Here is a 21,090-nt window from a genome sequence, read left to right as displayed (position 1 = left end):
AGCTTCTGACATGACTACCAGTTTTAGACGGAGTATAAACTCAGTGTCATCTGGAAACATAGATCAATTCTCAAGGAAGTAACTTTTCTCTGAGGGATGAATGCAGAGGAGGGGGGCTCTGCCATTCAGGCTTCTTCTGAAGATGGAAGCAGCCCAAAAGATTTTTTTTTGAGTCAAAGCTGTACCAAATTACTCACTCTAAGCTGCACAACACATTCCCACTCCAAGGCAAATGTTTATTCTTGTTGCATTGATTAAAAGTGCTTACGGTAGGGGTTTGTAGGGGAATACTGACAGGCTGAGTTATGGCGCTGCTGAGTTCTGAGTTGGGTTGGCTTTGCATGGCTGTGTAAGGTTATTTTAAAAAGAAGCTTAATCCACTAAGGAGTGACTGTCTGCAACTGTTGCTCCTGCTCTATCCTGCATTGTAGTGGGCTTTGGGAATGAAACTTTGTTTTGTACTTCATTGGAACCTCCAAATGAGGGTAAGTTATAATTTGGGTCCTTTAAAAAAAGATACACACACATACACATTACATATGCATGCTGAACAGCAAAATGGCAGGTGTGTTAGATTCAGAATCAGGAAGATCTGCCTCAAATACTTCCTAAATTGTGTGATCTCAGGTAAATTACTCAAACCTTTTAAGCTTTAGCTTCATCATCTATAAAATGGGTATAATGATACCTCTCAGAATTATAGTACCTTGAAGAGTTGTTGTGAGGTTCAGAAAAGATACAATGCATAAGTGCGAGCTTTTTAAATTTCATGGTCATTATGTGGCTGGGTAGCCGATAGAATGCTGGACCTGGAGCCAGGAAGATGAATTCAAATTTGACTTCAGACATTTGCTAGTTGTATGATTCTGGGAAAGTCACTCAAAACTGTGTCTACCTCAGTTTCAATATTTGTGAAAATGGGAAAAATAATAGCATCCACCTCTCAGAGCTGTCATCAGGATATAATGGCATAATATTTGTGAAGCACTTTGTTAATCTTAAAACTCTCTATAGAGTGGTATTTATTATTATAATTGTTGCCGTGAGTCTTGAATTAGTGAATGACTGAACCTGGATGGCTTATGCCTCCTTTGCATAGAAATCAAATTGCAGGATAATTTCATTTTTATAGATATTGTTCCCAAATGTCCTTGGAGTTGACCTTTACACACAGGCTAGACTCCACCTTCAAGCCTTTTATTTTAATTTCATAAATCACTATCTTGCACTTTCCTGCCCTTCATTTTATGTGCTGCCTACCAGCAAACATACCCAAAGGATCTTGTTCTTATTTTTAATTCAGTTGCTGAACCATCCTTATTTGATACTTCTCTGGCTGCTAACTTAAAAACAAAGAAACACAGGAAAACAAAATACCTTTAATGCTTTCCTGGGAGTAATCACTGGGGAGAATGAGAAAATGGGCATCTCACCTGACTAACTTTTGCTCCCCTGAAAAGGGTCAGATATACCAAATTTTCTTCTTATTCAGATTTCTTTTGATCTCTTTTTTCTGGGATGGCTCCCTTGCTCCATGACCCTTGGTTCAGTTGCGGAGGTGAGATTTTAGGACCATCAGCAAGTGCTTGAATCTGTATAAGCAGTAAGCCTTCTCTGAGGAGTACTAGGCTGCTCTTAGACATGCTTAGCTTACATCACTGCTGTTGGACTCAATTCTAATTCACGTGTGGCTTTTAAAGCCTTGGTTTATTGACATGGATGGATGGCATTTGCCATTTATAGGATCTGGCAGGGCATAAGACCTGGACTTCCTCATCTCCTTTCTTTTCTGCAGTTTTCATTCCATTGGCCATTAGCTCCTGTGTACTTGCTGATTTGGGTCTATGTCCATCTCATCCATGAACTTTGCTTTGCGGAGACGCTCATATCTCTCTGAGCAGTACCCTCTATTCCCAGTCTGTAAAGTCTTGCTTTTTATTTTTGTGACAGAGGCACAGAGCTGAGCTGAAAAGCTCAGGAAAATCACCTGTAATCTTTGTTCAACCCGAAAGAAACAGAGGACTGTCAGACTGGGTGGAAACTCTTAAATGGCTCCAGGGTGCTGTGACTGAAAGAAAACTGGATTTGGCAACAAAGGAACCTGGGTTCAAATCTTGGCTCTGTTCTTTAGCACCTGTGTGACTCAGTACAAATAATTTATCCTTCAAAGACTTTAGTATCCTCACTTACTAAAAAAAATCAGGTGGTTGCCTTTGACAGGTCTCCTCTGTCACACTCCTGGGCTTAAACATTCATTAGATTATTTAAAAAAAGATTTAAAAAAGATTTTTGATTCTTTTTGCTTTAATGCCACAGTCATCTTCTATATCCCTCTTCCATCTTCTATCCTCAACCGCCGAATTTTCCTTTTAACAAAGAAAAATTATTAAACCAATCGACAGTATAGAGTATCTAGTACATGCACTCCCTTACTCTATACCAAGAGATGGGAGGTATGTTTTGTCATCTTTTCTTTAGGCCTGAGGGTAGCTATTACAATAAATCAGAGCATGGCTGCCTGTTAGTGCTGTAAAACATTGACTTTAGCAAAGGCCAAACTATTGGATATTTTAACAGCATTACTTCATGGACCGTAGTGGCCAAGAAAATATTACCACATGGTTTCATTGCAGTGATAATTGATATAAAGGGGAAAAAATACCATTAATCTGGGCAATAAAGGAAACACATTCTTTTAAAAAATTTTTTATTTTATGTTTTGATATTGAAAGGCACTATAGCATAGTGGATAGAGAGGGCTAGCCCTGGATATGGGAAGACAGTATTCTTATTTCGGGCTAGACCTTTAAATCAAATCAAGACTCTAGTCAGGGTTCCTCAAACTACGGCCCATGGGCCAGATGTGGCAGCTGAGGATGATTATCCCCCTCACCCAGGGCTATGAAGTTTCTTTATTTAAAGGCCCACAAAATAAAATTTTTGTTTTTATTATAGTCTGGCTCTCCAACAGTCTGAGGGACAGTGAACTGGCCCCCTATTTAAAAAGTTTGAGGACCCCTGAACATGCAAGACTGTGGCATTAGGTAAATTATTTAATCTCTCAACTCCTAAGGCAAAATTTTAAGGTTGTAAATAACCAAAAATTTGCACTGATCTTCATAGGTGGAGAGAGTTCACAAATCAGGAGTTCTAGATATGAAATTTCACATCTGGACCCGAAAACAAAAATATTCTTTATTATATCTAAGGCTTGGTTGAACATGCAAGCAAGCTATCAGTATCAGCTGAGACTTAAAAGTTCTATATGAGTGAGGTAGGAAAAGTGGGTATGCTTACAAGAACTGTCTCTGTTACTCCATAAACTTGGTATGATTCTTTTGTAGTTTCTATTTGTTATGTGCCTGGCACTGTTCTAGGTGTAAGTGATAGAAAGAAATGTGAAACAAATAACAAAAGAACCCAGTCCCAGCTGTCAAGGCGTTCACAATTAAATGCAAACAACTATGTACAAATAAGGTATAGATGGGATATAATTGGATATAATCTCAGAGGGGAGACACTAATATTAAGGAGGAATGAAAAGGCTTCTTGCAAAAGGTAAGATTTTAACTGGGATTAAAGCTAGGAAAACTAAGAAAAGGAGAAGAGGAGGAGAAAGATTCTCAGCATGGTGCATAACTAGTGAAATTCATAGAATTAGGAGATGGTTGTGAGGAACAAGTAGTAAACCAGAGTTCCTAGAGCATGTGGAGAAGAGTAAGATGAGAGAAGACTAGAAAGGTAGGTGGAGGTGCAGGTTACAAAAGACTAAAAGCCAGAGAATTTTAAATTTGATCCTGGAGGTAATAGGGACCCGCTGTAATTTATTGAGTGGGTGGTGGTAAACTCCTTGTGGACAGGTTCAATTTTGTTTTTGATATTTATATCCCAAGCCCAGCATAGGACCTGGCACATGAATGAACCAAACCAAGTGGATTTTAATGGAAGACAAAAGCAGAGAAATTACAATTATTCTCCAGTAATATTTCTGTAATACTTATCTGTTTCTCTGGGAAAATCTTGGTTGCCCCTAAAGGGTATTTCCCCTGGTTTTCAGCTTAATGACACTTAGGGTGGAGTAGTGGTTGCAGAGGGATGAAATAACCTAACTAGATAGATGCTGCCACATTTTTTTTAATTAACTATTGATTTGGAGGATTTGTGTACTGAGGTTAATCAGGTGTGACAAGAATAGATAACTTCTTTACTTGGCTTCCTTCAAATTCAAGTATATAAATCTGATGCAGTGTATCCATATATTAGAAATGGAACTCTTTTTTTTTTTTGGCCAGGAGCAATCAATATGGCCCCAGAGATGAGAATGCCAAATATAATACAACCTCCTTGGAATGGCAAGGACCCATGTTTTATTTTCTTGTTGGGTCATAGGGCAAAAGGGAGATATTTTTCTTTCTTGGGTTTGGAAAAATCTGATGACTTGTGGAAGGCAATACTCCTTCCAGTGGAAGGGATAGACACAGTATTTTTCTAAGAAGGAGTCAGATTTTATTCCCAAAGATAGTTGTAGCTGAAGTACCAACCTGGCTAGAAAAGAAATATTGTTTAAGTCCATACTAACTCAGGAACATCTTTGGGGAAAATTTGACAGTTTAGTGACAGGCTGGAGAAAAATACACCAACATAAGATTTCAAACTTGCTGAAGGATTGCTGTTTCTTGATGCTTAATTTATGGATCTGTGGTTAGAGTTGTTAAAAGTGGGGGAACCAAGGGAGAATGCTCGCTCTGTGGTTCTCAAACTTTTTCCTGATGAAAGGCTTCTAAGGGATAACCTGATCAGTCTGGTCCTATAAGATCCTAGTCCAAAAACAGGAAGCAGGCGCTTCTCATATACTTTGGCTCATTATGCTCTCAGCCTAGAGCTCCAGAGAAAATCTCTAAAAATTAGCAGGGGTCCCCCGGTAGAAATTCTACCCCCGCCCCCGGTAGAATTTACAAAGTGGATATGAGAAAACCACTTAATTCCCCCACCACAAAAGAAATGCTTAAAGCACAAAAGGACTCGAGCACATTTTAGCAAATACTTAATATGATACTGTATATTCACTATACTTGAGGCTCTTCTGGGAGGTTCATACTTAAAACATTAAAGCACAAAATCCTTTGTGAGATTGTGGAGCAAACATATCATCTTCTCCTTGGCTTTGGTACCATCTAAGCAATTCACTCAAGGTTCATATTTTCTGGCTTGGCTTGGACTTATCTTCAAGGCTGTGGTCATCTTCTTTGAGAAGTTGTTTCAAAGGTCATCTCCTGCTAGGGAACTACAGATCCCCACCCTCCATAGAGGAAGTTAGGAACATGTCATTCCTGCAATCTGGAAAATCCATTTACAAATATTTGGCCCTTCCTTTATACAGCAGAAATTTGAATTTTTCTTTTTCTTTTATGGGGTATTGATATTATACAACACTATACATATATTTTATGTAGTTCTGAGCTATTAAACTTTTTCTGTGTCATTTGCTGGCCTTCTTATGTGGCCTTTGCAAAAATTCCCCTCAGATTCCCATTTAATTTCTTATGATGATTTGTAATATAATGATGTAGAAAGTCATGATGTGGAAGAGATAATGGTAACCATCCAGACCCATAATTTCTTCTTATCTTCATTAAGGTGCGGCCAAAACTAGAAACATCCACATTTGGGTCTTTGTTCTATCACTCATACTCAGAGAAAGAAAGCCCAAACAAATCAGGTACCCAGAACCTTGAGGTCCAGACTTAAGTTTTGGTATGCTTTGAGGACTTCTGGGATGGAGGATGAGGATGAGGAGAGAAATCACCTTTTCAGTTCTTCAGAAGGCCATGGGAGAGGTATTAATGTCACAACTTGCATGTTCAGTAGAGAGCAAGAGTGGAAGTTGTCCCTTTTTAAAAAAAGGCCACAGAGTTGTAGGTACTTCTTAGTGGCCATTGTTCTTTGACACAGCCCCTATCATGGGGTTCACTGAAAGGTGGCAGGGTGCAAGCTCCATGAGATAGTCACTGTATATAGATATATGTATAAATAATTAATTTTTATTCAACAAACATTATTAAATATCTATTAGTTAGAAATTGAGGGCCAGCATGATGTGGTAGGTAAAGAATTAGTTAGGGTCTTGGAGCCTTGGGTTCAAATCCCACTTTTGGTACATAATGGATTTTGACTATGGGTAAGTCCCTTAGTTTCTCAGTGCCCCAGGCAACTTTCTGAGACTACACATGTCACAACAATTGTATTCTATCTACCTTAGTAGTGATAGAAGCTCCGTTTTGCAACAAAATCATAAAATCAGATATCAAAATGTGTGTAGGCACATTGTGTTAGGTTCTAAAACATTTAGGGATCCAAAGACAAAAAAGACAACAAAATACAACCCCTCAAAATTAATTCCTGCTCTTTAGGAACTAGAACTCTATTGGAGGGGAAACAACATGTATACAGATAAGTAAATGCAAACTGACTATATATATATATATATATATATATATGTGTGTGTGTGTGTGTGTGTGTGTATAATGATTTTAGGAAGGATGGGGAAACATTAAAGTATAAGTCTTTGTGGAGTTGATGTCACTGAGCTAAGCCTTAGTTGTATGATTAGCCTGGGTGATCTCAAGACCACCATGACAGTCTCTCCTTAAAGGAGGCTGTAGCTTATAGAATCTATTCATGAAAAACTAGCAGGAATAATATATTTTAGGGTTAGTATAGTTGTATATCCCAAAATACCATCTTTCTAGCAGTTTATTTTTCTCCTTGTACCTGCATACACTCAAAATCCACGTTCCCCCAAACCTGATAAGCAAAGTGGCCAGCATTAGGTGGCTGCCAAAATCAGGGTTTAAATATCCCATTTTTGAAGGGCACTTTGGAGGTGCCTTGCCAGCTGGATGGATGGGTGTCTCTGTGCCCCCCAGGCAGGACCATCCTCCAGTGAATACTGTATATTATTGTATGTGTCTGAGTTGCATATTGAGCTCTTTTCTTACTTTCTCCTTCCATCTCTTCTCCATTGTTTGCCAATATAGCTTTGCATTGAATTAACTCCTATTGTTTAACAAATTATTTTCAACTTTCGATCACATTAAGAGATTGTTTTCCCTGATGTCTCTAACTCTTTCGGGGCCTTCCTTTAAATATAAGCCAGATACTTGGACAAAGACTTAACCTGTTGGTAACTGCATGTATGCCGGGGGAGCTTGATACTATTTACCCAGCAGTAGAAAGCAAAGATCAACATGGGTATCCTGCATCATCCTGGGAAGGACTCTCTTGTCAGAGAACTATCATAAAACAGCCTCAAAAGAAGCTAGGATTTTATGATAATACTACCAATTGCACATTACAATAAATACAGAGTGTAAGTGCTGAACCAAAAAGAACCCTGTAAGTTTCTCATGAGAACCTGAACTTAGCCTCACATAGTGGATCAAAGAGTGGCCTTGGCTTTTTCTGTTCTTTTACTTTCTTGGGCATCTCATATGTGATGTGCTTCTGCAGATAAGATCAGTTATTATTCTCTGAAAATACTGACCCGGAAGATCCCCTTAAACCCATTCCTACCATTGTATCCATCCAAGCCCATTCCCACCATAGTATGCATCCTGTTATTGCTTTAGACTGTAAAAAGCATATTACAACTGCCTGATGATAAATAAGGAAATTACCTAACTGAATTCTTTTTTCCTTCTGTTATCACCTGCTTGCTTTGTTAGTTACTATCCTATATAAAGTCTGTGCCTCAGTTCCTCTGCACTGAATGCTTTGGATGATAGTCCCATCAGTCAGATATTTTATTAGACTTTCCACTTTTAAAATTAAATCTCCCTCACCTCTGTTTCCCTGGTATTACATAAGAAATTTATCAGAGGTTTACTCTTTTTTCCATATAGAAAATGATAATACCTAATGTAGGCTAATTTATAAAATTATCCATGCTTTCTACAAATCTAAACCTAATTTTAAATAAAAGACGTTCAGATGTCTAATTTTCCTTGTCACCAGATATCTTTTCTATGCTTTAAGAATCTACCAAACTTGATAGAAGCTTTGTAAATTGAAGAAATGTAAAAAAAAAGATGTATGAGAAAACAATCTGACCATCAATTCCTGATGTTTAATTTCAAGATCTCTTAAAGTTGTTCTCTACTCTTTGTGCTCTTTTTCTGCCTTATTCTTTTAAAAATTTTTTGTTAGATTTATAGGTTAGCACATTTCTCCACATATTTCTAGTGAGGTCTATGTCATGACAGGTTTTTATTTGTTAGTTTTATTTTTTTAGCTTCTAACTGATTAGGTAGTGAAAGTTTTTTGTAACTTTCTCCACCTGAGCTTCAAGTTAGGTCATATTCTGAGATAATGTAAACATCATTATTCCTTTTGCATTCTTCCTATTCCTTTTTCATCTCTTATCTCAAGCACTCCTTTTTTATTGAGTTATTCCTCATACTGCAGGTGCAGGTAAGAAGGGAGAGCCTTTATGTTATGGGAGACAGACTACGTATCTGTTTAGTATTTAAAGCACTCCACAATGTGACTCCATTTTGTCTTTTCAAGGCCAATTATATATTACTTCCCTTCACATACTTTATGCTTCAGCCAAATTAATCTATTTACCATTCTCAGAACATAAAATTCTCTCTCTCCAAACCCTTGTAACAAATATACCTAGTTAAGCAAAAACCAAATTCTCACATCAATCATGTCCAAAAATGTATGTCTTATTCTACACCTGAAATCCATCATCTCTCTGTAAGGAGGTGGGGAGGTGGCTTCATCATGATTCTCTTGAATCATATATTTATTTTTTTTTTAACAGTCAAGACTAACTTTGTTCTCCCTTTTTTGGGATAAGATTACTAATTTGACAAATTAGAATGTAATATATGTAATTTACCTAGATATTATTATTTTTCAATTAGAGAGGTTTAAATGGTAGCTCTTACATTTACTACTTGGGTGAACAGATGTTCCCCTCACTTGTACCCTCAGCTTCAGTTTTGTTATCTATAAAATGGAAATAATAGCAATTGTCTAGGAGGTGTTGTGAGGAAAGTCCTTTGCAAATCCCAAAGTACTAATACAGTGTGTCCCAAATTTTTAATAATTTAAAACCACATTAGGAATTTTGGAACACCATGTGTAAATCTGACATCATTATTACCTAAAGGTATCCAGAATTTTGAAATTCAGTCCTTTTTACAATTCCCTTATGACCACTGGATGTTCTGACCTTCTGGGTAAAGTAAAACTGGTCTAGTCTAGAGGTTGAGAAATGAATTTATTAAGTCTGAAGAGGATAACTTCACCTGGTGAGGCACACTCTTTGTCCTGTATTGTTTCCATGAATAAGAGAACCTACTAAGTAAATATACATCACCTTCTCCCCTGCTGTTTTTCCCAGAAGAGAAATTATTACACTGGGAGAAAAAAATCCCTCTCTCTTCACCTGAGTTTAAAGTTCCATGCTGTGTAATTCATAAGAATAATTCCTTTTCTTCTTCTTGCATAGGTCTTCCTCTGTGGGTCACTCTATATAAACTCATGTCAAATTTTCCCTTTCACCTCTCTTCCTGGATCTGTTATGCAGAGGGACAGCATGCTTTTTCCTGATGTGAGTTTAATGTGACTATCTTCACTTCTCCTTGCTACTCTGTATCATCAATTTCTGGAGGAGCCCTGGAGTGATGATATCATTGCCCTAATGAGTGATCATCCTTTATTGATTACTGACTGGGTGCCAAGGTCTGAGATATGACTTGGTAATATCATATACAATATATAAAGGATCTGTGATTTTTTTTTCAGTATGGAGCATCTGGTCAGAGAAATTTCCTCTACCAATACAGATTAATGGATCTATTATCTGAAGCATTTAGAGGTCAAGTGTCTCCTCAGGGTTTCATGAGGAGGTCAGAGGTCGAATTTGACTGTAACTCAGAATAATGATCAAGACCAGCTTGAGATCTTTATAATAATTTCATAATTATTCCATGCTACTTGAAAATGAATTAAGATCTAAGTTATCTGAATTGGTTAAAAATAAATAACCAGCAGGCATATAAGCATTTTTCATACTCTGGTTATACATATAACAATAGGGCTCTGGTTCCAGGGACTTAGAGGTGTGTTATTTGTTTGACACAGACCAGATTAAAAATCTACTGGGGAATGAGGGGTCTAAGGGATATGTAATTAGAGAGGTTTTCTATGAAAGATGGAAAGAGAGTAGTTTAGGAATTTGAGGTATGGAATAAAAACTAGGGTAGAAGAAATTAAATGCAGGTTTTAGAGTTGTGGGACTGGAGTCAATTGGGTCTTGTCTCATAGGCCTCTGTGATATTTCAAAGTTGGAGAGACTTAATTTCTGGGTAATTAATAATTGTATTAGTAATGCTAGCACTTTAATAAAAGAAGTCAGTAACACTCTCAAATGCCAAAGACAATCACAACAGCAGGCTCAAGGTTTGTATGTCCTTGGGAAAGTGGGTGTTTCAGAGGGTGGCAATCAACACTGAATAAGAGATAGAATGAATATTTCAATGAGGGGCTGGACTTATGAATTGTGATTATGTCATTTACTTCTATATTACCCCCAGTTTTGGTCAATCTAATCAAATAATTTATTCCTATTTTGTGCAGAGTAATTGCCTGTAAGGTTGGCTGGGATCTGACCATGATTGAGCAGAAAGTAAACTTAACCTTCAAACACTGAACTTAAAAATGGAGTGGTAGTGATGGTACTGGTGATATGTAGGGGCAGAGTGGTGGGGAAATCCCAGCAAATTGGAGATCTACAACATAGTTTAATAAGTCAGTATCAGGAACCATGTAGACACATCAGTGAGTATTTTGAGCCAATAGAATCTGAAGTGGGAAGTGGGTAAAGCACATAGAAAAAGAGTTAACACCAGAAAATCAGCAGTGTGTAACAAGAATGGGAGGGAGAAAAAAAGGGAAAAAAGAAATTTACATGATAACTTTATTATATGTTTAAAAGGAATAGCAAGTTGTACATAATAGGTTTGCAGGTTTATGTAAATCATCCTTTTAAAAAAATTATGTCATGTTATGGAAATACTTGTTTTAGTTCATAAATTAAAATTAAATAAATAAAAATAAAAAAGATGTTAATAAGTGTTGATTTAAGACTTCAAGAGTTCATTGGCAGATGATAATAAGGAGCTGACTTAGATTGAAAAGTTTGAATTTAATTTGTACCATTTAAAGATTACAGTGATACATGTGTCTTTTAATTGATCCCTTTCTTGACTTGCCCAACTTCTTGCCTGTTAGGGGAGGCTGATTGTCATCTTTCTTAATCTCTATTGTCAGATAAACCCTATGTAATTCTCTCCTGTGAATGATTATTATGTATCTCCGCTGACAGAAATCACAAATCCATCAATCTAATACTACAATTAATATATATAACGTTTTACTAATGAAGTACTTTACATATATCATCTCATTTGATATGAACCTTAGACATTATTATTGCATAATATTTGTGATACTTGTGTAATGCAAGCAAGTCAAATCTACATTATGGGTTGAATTCTGCCTTTCTTAAGCTTACAGGAAGATAGTGTTTTGCTCTATTACTTATTCAGCAGAGGAGCATAAAATAGGACTCCATCAAATATTACTCTATTGAGTTTCTTGACACCCTTCTGAAAAGGTCAGGTTATTTCTACTCAGTGATGTAGAACATCATTTATCTGCTTTCCCTACTGCCAAACTCAAAGCTTCAACATGGGTACCATGTGCTTTTAGTTCCACTCTAGTAAGTGAGTCTGGAATTAATCACAGGATTGAAATGGAATATTACTAAAATATAAAATTAATAGCTTATATGTAGCTCATGGCTGTTTGGGTTTTTCTTTCCCTTTTTTGACTTCCCACATTCACAAATTCAGTCTTCACATTCTATAATCACAAAGTTTATTGTACAAGGTATAAAATGATAGGAAATAGATCAAGTGCTCCTACATGGTGATGTCTACTTTTAGTCAGCTCCTAAAGTTTCTTCTTTCTTCTAGATCTTTGGGGGGCAGCCAGCAGGATTTCCAAACCACCTCTGCCTACAGTTTGTGGAAAATGATGATAAAAGGAAGTGTCTTTCCTCATCTCAAAATGAGGGACTAAAAACAATGGATAGAATGGAAAATGGACAGAAAATTCCGTCTATACCTCTAGCTCACCAGACCAAAGGGATTTATAACATCTGGCAGACTTAGATCCTCATTACTCCATCCCTATTTCTGCTCCAGGATCAAAATCTGTCTTGTAGCCCTGATCTCAGGTCATTTCACTCATGCCTCTGACTACAGGAATGATGGTGGCAGTTGCAGCAATAGTGTCATAGTTATAGTCCTTGCTATTCCTGTCTGCTTCATTCATAGAAGTCCAGCAATCTTAATCCAATGCTCTTGGCTACTTGGCTTCATTGCCTTCATAATGGCCAGGAAGTCCCATTCCAACTTATCATTCAATGAAAAGAAATTAAGAAATTGATCCTGGATCACAAGAATGAGGATGCCATATTTTTTTTATTAAAGCTTTTTATTTATAAAACATATGCATTGGTAATTTTCAACACTGACCCTTGCAAAACCTTATGTTCCAAATTTCTCCCTCCTTCCCCCCAAGCTCTCCCCTAGATGGCAAGTAGTCCAATACATGTTAAATATGTTAAAATATATGTTAAATCCAATATATGTATAAATATTTATACAGTTATCTTTCTGCACAAGAAAAATTGGATCAAGAAGGAAAAAAAAATTCTGAGAAAGAAAACAAAATGCAAGCAAACAACAATAGAAAGAATGAGAATGCTATGTTGTGGTCCACACTCTGTTCCCACAGTTCTCTCTCTGGGTGCAGATGGCTCTCTTCATCACTGAACAATTGGAACTGGTTTGAATCATCTCATTGTTGAAGAGAGCCTCGTCTATCAAAATTGATCATCATATAATCTTGTTGTAGCCTTGTATAATGATCTCCTATTTCTGCTCATTAGTATCAGTTCAATGTAAGTCTCTCTAGGCCTCTCTGAAATCATCCTGCTGCTCATTTCTTACAGAACAACAATATTCTATAACATTCATATACCACAACTTATTCAGCCATTCTCCAGCTGATGGGCATCCATTCAGTTTCCAGTTTCTTGCCACTACAAAGAGGGCTGCCACAAACATTTTTGCACATACTGGTCCCTTTCCCTCCTTTAAGATCTCTTTGGGATATAAGCTCAGCAGAAACACTGCTGGGTCAAAGGGCATGTATAGTTTGATAACCCTTTGAGCATAGTTCTAATTTGCTCTCCAGAATGGTTGGATCTATTCAGTTCCACCAACAATGCATCAGTGTCCCAGTTTTCCCGCATCCCCATCCAATATTCATCATTATTTTTTCCTGACATCTTAGCCAATATGACAGATGTGTACTGATATCTCAGAGTTGTCTTAATTTGTGTTTTTCTGATCAATAGTGATTTGGAGCACTTTTTCATTTGATTTGAAATAGTTTCAATTTTTTCATCTGAAAATTGTCTGTTCATATCTTTTGACCATTTATCAACTGGAGAATGGCTTGACTTATTATAAATTTGAGTCAACTCTCTATATATTTTAGAAATGAGGCCTTTATCAGAACCTTTAAACGTAAAAATGTTCTCTCAGTTTATTGCTTTCTTTCTAATCTTTTCTGCATGAGTTTTGTTTGTACAATTTTTTTAACTTAATATAATCAAAATTATCTATTTTGTGATCAATAATGACCTTAACCTCTAGTTCTTCTATGGTCACAAATTCCGTCCTCCTCCACAAGTCTAGAGGTAAACTATCCTGTGTTCTTCTAATTTGTTTATAATATCATTTTTTATGTCTAAATTATGAACCCATTTCCACCTTATCTTGGTATATGGTGTTAGGTGTGGATCAATTCACTATTTGACAAAAACTTCTGGGAAAATTGGAAACTAGTATGGCAGAAATGCCTCGTTTCTACCAGGATCAATGCCTAGTTTCAGGATTGTTCTGAAAACAGATTGTGTCTGCTTTCTGAGATCCAGCCTAGCTAAGTATGGAGAGGTGCTTTGGTAGCAAACTGTTCACTCAGCCATGAAGTCTGACCATGGCAGCTTATGAGATGCAATTTTTCCTTCTATCTTCTACAGTCCCTTGTACTCCTTCACTGATAGTGGTAGAATGACAGAAAATGAAACTGTATGTTAAGAATCACAGTTTTTGGACCATCTATAGACATCGACATAGCTTGTGGTGCTCTAAATGCAAGACCCTTGTCCAATAAACAAGGAATGGACACATGAGCCTTATAAACCCAGAACTGAACAGGAGCAGGAGATTGGGATGTGTTGCTTTGCAAAAGACAATTCTTTTAATGACCCCACACTTCTCCTTGAAAGAAAACCTCATCTTTCAAAGATTGTTTGGTGTCTATGGTATTATAGAATATCATAGTTTTTGAAAGATTCAAACTGAGTGTCATGAAAAAGGTAATGGAAAGGCATGTGTCAGAGAGGAATTACACAATAGAGAAATTAGAAAGAAGAAGTAGTATAAAGGATGTTTTTTAGAAAAAATGTTTGACCAGATTTAAAAATGGGTTAGTCATGTATGAAGAGTTAATACTAACTGGTGGCTCTCTCTTGTGTTTCTCTGATATCCATTCAATATTATGTGATAGTGAAAAAAATCCCAGTGCATATTAAGAGGATTCCTTTTTGTGAATTTGTAGGGGCACCTGGGTAAGAGTCACAGTGGATGAGCAGATGTTTATGGGTCATGATTTGTGCCATTAAGTGGAATACTCACAGTGGTAATAATAATAGATATTTATATATTGTTTTTAAATTTGCAAAGTGCTTTACTCACATGATCACATTTGAGCCTCAAAATAACTTTGTGAGCAACTTATTCATGTATGAATTTTTCTGTTTTTAATAGAAGTAGACTTAGAGATATTATGTAATGGCTATGATCCCACAGTTCATGAGTGTTGGATTCTATAAAACCAAATCTAGTACCCTATTCACTCTACCACCATTCTCTCTTAATGCTAACTTCCCTGAAAAAAGCTTCTTTATTCTTCCCAGTAGGTAATGAAATTTCCATTCTTGGACCTCAAAATAACACTTTCCATCTCACATGCATTTATTATTTATCATTTTGTACTCAATGTCCTATGTCCCTATTAGACTCCAAGCTCAATGAGGACAGGGACTGTGTCATTCAAATTTTGTGTCTTCTTGGCCCAAGCAAAACATTAATCACACAGTGAGCACTTATGTATTTGTTTAATTAATTTGTACAGCATAGTGGGAGCATAGTCAGGACACTTCTCCAACTCCACCTTTGTAAGCCTGCTACTAAGTCTATTTGTTTGCTGCTTATGAAAGTAATTTATATTCATCATGGATCCATTGATTTAGAAGTTCTTGTGGTCTTGGGGAAAATTAAAGCAGAGAAACAGAACACAACTAATTAAAGTTAGAGCAGATGTTGAAGTGGTGATGTAGGGATTATAGCGTAGGAGAAGTCCATTGTTCTCTCCCTTGCCTACCACCTTAGCTGGGTGATGGTGCATTCAGGCTTAGACCCGCTATTCTTTTTTTAATTTTTTTTATAATTATAACTTTTTATTGACAGTACATATGCATGGGTAATTTTTTTACAACATTATCCCTTGCACTCACTTCTGTTCCGATTTTTCCCTTCCCTCCCTCCACCTCCTCCCCCAGATGGCAGGCAGTCTTATACATGTTAAATATGTTATACTATATCCTAGATACAATATATGTGTGCAGAACCTAACAGTTCTCTTGTTGCACAAGAAAAATCGGATTCAGAAGGTAAAAATAATCTGGGAAGAAAAACAAAAATGCAAACAGTTTACACTCATTTCCCAATGTTCCTTCTCTGGGTGTAGCTGATTCTGTCCATCATTGATCAATTGGAACTGAATTAGATCTTCTCTTTGTTGAAAAAAATCCACTTCCATCAGAATACATCCTCATACAGTATTGTTGTTGTTGCCATGTATAATGATCTCCTGGTCCTGCTCATTTCACTTAGCATCAGTTCATGTAAGTCTCTCCAAGCCTCTCTGTATTCATCCTGCTGGTCATTTCTTACAGAACAACAATATTCCATAACATTCATATACCACAATTTATTCAGCCATTCTCCAATTTATGGGCATCCATTCATTTTCTAGTTTCTAGCCATTACAAAAAAGGGCCCTCCATTCTTAAATCTGAGTTCCAAATCTATGTTTTCTTTCCTTGGATTAGCAAGAACTCTATTTTCACAAAATGTCATCCCAAACTTGTGTCCAGAATTGGACAACAGGACTGGCTCAAAGTATAAAAGCTAAATCTTAGATCTGTGCTTCTGTTCACTCGCAGTGCCAGTATTTCTCCTGGGAATAGTTCCATTGTCTCTAGTCTGCCTCTGCTGGGAGGCTTTGCTCACTAGGGCAGTAGGCAGGGAAATCTGAGTCAGAAAGCTGGCTTGTTCATCTTTTGTTTCTCTATGTTTGTTTGTGTGGTTTCCCAACCATCCTTTCCAAGTAACCAGCCAAGGTTAGATGTTGGAAAATCCCCAGAACTCAGAAATCTGTTAGATTACAAAGAAAAGTTGGACAGTGTTCATTTGAGAGCCAAACAGGCAGTTAACATAGAGTTTTAAGTTCAATAAGGATATAGAATTGTCCTAGAATGCCCTGGTCTCATATTCTGTATTTCTTTTACTTCTGGGTAGTATTTTAGGAAACTGTGTTTTTTAGTCCTCAAATGGTAGGCCTAGATTTGTGTAACTTTATTATTAATTCATGGGGGATAATCTTTGGAACTGAGTCACTAGCGATGAACCTAGGTCAGGACTGCACTAAAATATTTGGGGAGAGCCCAAAATGTGTGTGGACAAGTGTGGACAAAAGAAAGGCCCCCCCCCCAAAAGCTCTCCTTCCACCAACTTCTTCAGACCTGAAATTTTAATTTAAAGGTAAGTGCTTATATCTGAGAGCTTCCAATTTCTACCTGCAAATGGCCCAAACAAGACCTGACTTGGTAGAATTGGATCAATTTGCATGAATTTTGCAAGTCAAGGCTAGAAGATGCAGGGAAAAAAGGAAGGGCACCCCAGAATGTAGGATGTGGCATTATTTTGGAGTAGCAGCATCTGAAGTCAATTTTCAAGAAATTGTTACGTGAAGTTCATTAAATGAGACTTTGAATAAAGAAGCAAGCTCTTTTGGATCATAGACTATAGAGCTGGAAAGAAAGTCATCTAGTTCAATTCCCTTACTTAAAGATAAGGAATTGGAGGCCTAGGGAGGGGAAATGACAGAAGGTCACATAAATCCTAACTATCAGACAGATGCAGGATTTGAACACATTCTCACATCTTCTGATGATGTACTATGCTCATTCCAAACAGTAAATGGAGGGCAAAGTTAGGTGCAGAACGGATAATTTTAATTACATTATCTTCCCCATGACTTCTGAGGTGGACCTACTCATGGAAGTGGGGCTATACTTCCTTTTTTGAATGGCTTAAATGAGAGAAATGACTCATGGCTTTCCCCAAGAGAAGAGGAAATGGTGTGGAGTAGAGCCCAGTCAGTCCTAAGTTTTCATATTCTATACTTTATTTTTTAGTAATAGTTTTTTTTATTTTCAAAATACACACAAAGATAATTTTTAACATTTACCCTTGTAAACCAGCAAGTAATCAGTATAGGTTAAACATGTGTTGTTTTTCTATATATCTATATATCTTTCTAGATATCTATATCTATATATTTTCTATATATATATATATATTCTATATATCTATACACATTTATCATGATGTACATACAAAAAAATCAGATCAAAAAGGAAAAAATGAGAAAAAAGTAACAAAAAAGCACTAGTAGTAAATATTTGATAGAAGGATGGATATGCTACTGAACTGTCATCTCTTGTTTTAAGTCTCTGAGACAAACCAGCAAATAAAGTAATTCTAAGAAACCAGCTTCAGTCAGAATTGTATATTGAGTCTGAGTGATCCCAATGGTTAGGGACAGGCTTGTTTTACCCCTAGGAATACAGTAGGAGTGGGAGCCTTTTATTTTCCTTAAAATTTTTTTATTAGGCATCAATAAAGTAGGATATTTCAATATGGAAAAAAAAGCAAAAAAAAAAAAAAGGGCTGTCTGAATCAGTGAACTTGTTATGTATAGTTGTTTTTCTCTATTACTATATATATACATGTATATCTATATATCTTGTTTTTTTTACCTAATTCAAATTCAGCATGTGTCTCCTTTTCAATGTCTCAAAAAACCTGGTTTTCTTTTGTTGATTTTTTTAATGATTCAGTCCTTTTTTTACTTCATTTTTACTATAATAATCACTATCATTATTACCTTATCACTGTCTCCTTAAGTCTATCCCTCACCAGAATAAAAGAAAAACAAAAATTTTCCCTTTTAACATATAAATATAGTCAAGCAAAAAAAAAAAACTACACATTTTAGTTGTTTTTGAAAATCTACATTCTGTAAGATAGGAAGACTATTTTTAATGCTATTGACTCCCCATTTCTTTGCTTCTCCAAGATCTATGAAACAATGATTAACATACATAAATCTATCCTCCGTCATGATGACAATATTATTTATTCACCATCTTTGGTGTTATATTTCCTAATATCTTTCTTTGAACTCACTCTTTTCTATGGACAGGAAATGAAAATAAAGTCATTTGGTATGATTCAGATAATCAGGACCAGACTGGATCCGACTAATAGCTATCATTCACTTTTCCAATTCAAACACAAGTATTGCAATGAGTTTCTTGAGCATCATGCATCACAAACCTATATTAATATAGACACTCATGAAGGATATTCCACTCTCCCATACTTACCCCACAAATGTAAAAAGTGACCTAAGACCAATATTGTTAAGTCTCTCAATTTCTCTGGGTTTCCCAAACTTCTACATAACTTCCATGAAAACACTTCCTTAGTTCATAATACACTACATGCTCAATCTGCTTAGCCACTCCACATACTCAGTAATGACTTCTTTGTGCATGTAACAAATTACTCATATGCCAGAAGCTTTCCTAACCTCTGGCACTTTAAGTAGTTCAGCAAGCATTCTCATGCTTTCAGCTACCAATGATGTTTCCCACATCTGTCAGAGCACTTTCCGCTTCTAAGACATCCTATTATCCCTAATATGTTGACAACTAGGATATACATTTAGCAATATGCTTGACATATAGTAAATGCTTAATAAATATTTGTTGATTGATTGATAACCGCATCCTTGACATTTATAAAGCCCCTTTAGTTTGCCAGGTGCTTTACCTGCATTATCTCATTTGATCCTTATGGGACTCTATGTAGCTAAATCCCCATTGTGTAGATAAGAAAACTGAGGCTGAAAGATTAAGTAACTTGCTCAGGGCCATACAGGTAAAGCTCATGATGACTAAGAGGCAAAATAGGGAGTATCTTGGTGGCAGAATCCTAGTATGACATAATTTAGTGGTTTAGTACATCTAGGATTGTTTTGTTCTTGTGTCACTTTTCTGGTGAAGGCAGCCCATACACTTTTGAGCTATGAGGTAGTGTGGTTCTTTAGGACCAAAAGGAGAAATCTGCTAATTGGATAACTGTGTGACTTTGAGTTCATCACTTCAATTCTTTAATCATTAGATTTCTCGTCTGTAAAGGAGGAATGATAATTCTTACTCTGTCTAATTTACAGGACTTATGTGAAGAGTAACTGACATAAATAATCTATTTGAAGAGAAACAATGGAGTACAGAAGAGAGAGGTCCAGTCCTGAGGACAGAAAGACTTGGATTCAAGTGCTACCTTTTACAGGGATTAGCCAATTCTTTAAGTCTCCAAGTTGCAGAAGAGTCACTGATTTGCATTCATAAAGATAATTTCCATGGTGGGAGTTTTCTCCCACATTTGAAATCATAGTGCTGTATCAAAGAAGGAAAATGTATTTGAAAAAGAATTGTAAACTGTCTAGTATTATCTAAATGTAAAGTAAGATGACAGAGATGATAATGATGATGACGAATATTATTATTAAATCCAGCCTTTTCTTTCTTTCTTTTACCAGCCCTTTAATGGAAGAACATCTCCAGTTTGCTTTCTAAGCAGAACAAATAAAACACTCTTACAATTGGTTCCACTGCAGAGAGAGTATTACACTGATTTATTTAAATCAATTCATGATAATAGCCATAAATGAGAGCTAAAGAGCTCCTAGCACTGTTTCCTAGGGAAATCTAGTATAACCTGAGGGAATTATGACAGGTGAGACTTGTCAGAGGGGGTTTAGGGTACAATGGTGACTTTTGGTTTGATGAGGTTTATGATAACTCCAGAAGCCACTATAGATTCTTTTTGCCCCCTTCTATATGGTTTGGCTGGGCCTAAGGCACCCGGCTGTGAACTCTGAATATGTATAAAAGGGACAGATGCTTGCCCATTCTATTCTTGGGGGGGAGGAGCAAAAGGGAGGAGGAAGAGGAGAATGAGAAGAAGAAGAGGAGGAGGAGGAAGAAGAGAAGGCGGAAAGGAAATGAAGGAGCAGCAGGAGGAGGAAGGTTGAATAGAGAGAAAAGGAGAAGAAAAAGAAGAAAAGAGAAGAGAGAGATTCTATAACTTCCCTCTGTAGAAAATTCACTGAATCATAGCATTTAGAAGCTCTTCTCTGAGCTCCCTCCTTCTTGCCCTGCTCTTTAGTTTTTCTACACATAAATCAGAATAATCTTTCTAAAATGTAGCTTTGATTATGTCACTCTTCTAGTTCAAAAACCTTTCTTGATTGTCCAGTGTTGATAGATACAGTTCTACCTCCTTAACTAGGATTTTAGAGCTCTCCACAGTTTGGCTCTAACGCATTCAGTCCACTTTTTTGCTCACATATTGAAAATAGGATACTTATTTATCTTCACATCTCCCATAGTGCATAGCTGAGTGCTTTCATTGCACATATTAGGTTTATTATTAAATGTTTGTTAAATGAGTTCCTTCTATT

Source organism: Sarcophilus harrisii, chromosome 1 (genome assembly GCF_902635505.1).
Source record: "Sarcophilus harrisii chromosome 1, mSarHar1.11, whole genome shotgun sequence".
NCBI lineage: Eukaryota > Metazoa > Chordata > Mammalia > Dasyuromorphia > Dasyuridae > Sarcophilus > Sarcophilus harrisii.
Note: the sequence above shows the minus strand (reverse complement) of the source record.